The sequence below is a fragment of the Mus pahari genome, chromosome 5 (assembly GCF_900095145.1).
Source record: "Mus pahari chromosome 5, PAHARI_EIJ_v1.1, whole genome shotgun sequence".
NCBI lineage: Eukaryota > Metazoa > Chordata > Mammalia > Rodentia > Muridae > Mus > Mus pahari.
Genome location: NC_034594.1, coordinates 29,339,051 through 29,340,859, shown reverse-complemented (window position 1 = coordinate 29,340,859; position 1,809 = coordinate 29,339,051). Strand labels below are relative to the sequence as shown.

Here is a 1,809-nt window from a genome sequence, read left to right as displayed (position 1 = left end):
ACTCTTAATGGCTTGCTATGAAACTTTCCTAATAACAGATCTGAAAGTTATAACTAGAGATATGTTTCTGACTTAAAACAAGTAGGCCCATTTAAGGGTTTTTACTACTGTACCAAATTTCCATTTTGGCCCTACAACTTTTTCTCTTGGGTGACAAAACTTGAAAATCATTTCCAGGAGTATGAGCTCTGGGAACAGATTAGCTAACAGTTATGAATTCTTTTGTAGAAGGAAGAATTTGAGACAAATACATTTGAATGGATAGTATAGATTCTCTACATCACTTTAAAATTTTTCTTATAGATATCACCTCACTAGAACACTATCACAGAAAGGCCACAATCCCATACTCCTAGTATCTTTGTCCATTTTCCATTTTATTTCATGGAAATTGCTGAACTTTTAAAAATATGTTCTGTGACCTTAAATTTCTGAAATTCGCCTTATGTTTAATCTTTTGAACAGATTTCTACTTTTCCTCCCATGTCTCAGGAATTATGATACAATACCTGATCTTTTCTAGTATCATGCTAATTATTGCATCAAACAGCTTTCTAATTGTTCATATTAAGAATGGAAGAAATAAATATTTATATATTTAAAAATAGTATCTATTTAAAATTTTTATATATATGTATATATAATATATATAATAAAATAGCACATATTTTGTAGAAGAATTTTAATCCAGCAACATGGTTGCCCTGGCAAGGGATCACATTAAAAGGCCTAGAGCAGTGTGATTTGGGCTAGAATATAGATACACTTTTAGTACATACCTTTATTTCTAACCAAAGTAGGTAAGGTTTAATTTATAGAAGCAAACAGCACTGTTAAAAAGTGATATCTAATTGAAGGGTAGACAAAGTGACAAATCAGAGAAAGATTTGACCGAATTAGTCAGAAAGAGTATACTCCTCCATGACTAAGGAAAGTTGCCGAAGCCAGGTATGTCATGATTGTACATTCATGGAGGCCCAGATAGGCCATTGCATGAAGCTGTGAAGATGAAATCTGGATTGTATAAGAGACCCCAAGATGTTAGAGATGAAAAACACTGTAGGATACCTGTAAAGGAATGCTGCTAACAGAAGTGGAAATAGCCCAGCACAAGGACAAGTCCAAACCTGAGTAGCAGCTGGTGGCATGGAACTTCCACAGCTTCCCCATCCCAGGCATTTTCTTCAGGGATATCTTGACCCTCTTGAAGGACCTGGACTCCCTTCCATAACTCAGGAGCTGGGTGTAGGCTGTGTGCTTATTCTGAAGTGTGGGGAGCAGCTGGGGCCCATTGTGTCAACCTCCTCTGCTCTTGAGTATGGGAAGGCTGATCTGGAAATCCAGAAAGAGGCCTTAGAAGCCAGGCAGAAAGTGATCATTGTGGGTGATCACCTGACCCCTGGAAGAACCATGTGGACAGCCTGTAAGCTGCTGGGCCAGGTACAGGTTGAGGTGGTGGAGTGTGTGAGACTGATGGAGCTGACCTCCCTGAAGATCAGGAAAAAGCTAGGACCAGTACCATTCTTCTCTCCTGCAGTATGAGTGTGGAGCTGGCAACTTAGCCACATCTCTCTTCCCAGCAGCATCAGTAACTATCTGCACAGTGGCTTAGCCCTGAGCATCTAAGTGACCTTTGTGAACTACCAGCTGCCCTTTTGTGAATCTATCCACTCATTTCATTGATTAGCTGACCACCTAGATCCTTGCATTTTGTACATGTGCCAAACACTGGAGTAGAGCATAGCTGTGCTACTGGAGGTTAATAAATGGCTTTGATTTAAAAAAGAAAGAAAGAAAGAAAGAAAGAAA

At 38.9% G+C, this 1,809-nt stretch overlaps 1 pseudogene across 1 annotated transcript; it reads left to right on the top strand.

The window, feature by feature from the left end:
- The first annotated feature begins 1,078 nt into the window (after positions 1–1,078).
- Positions 1,079–1,612, top strand: LOC110321455 (annotated as a pseudogene). The gene has a single exon (XR_002380530.1). The product of XR_002380530.1 is annotated as an adenine phosphoribosyltransferase-like (transcript).
- The last annotated feature ends 197 nt before the right edge of the window (positions 1,613–1,809 follow it).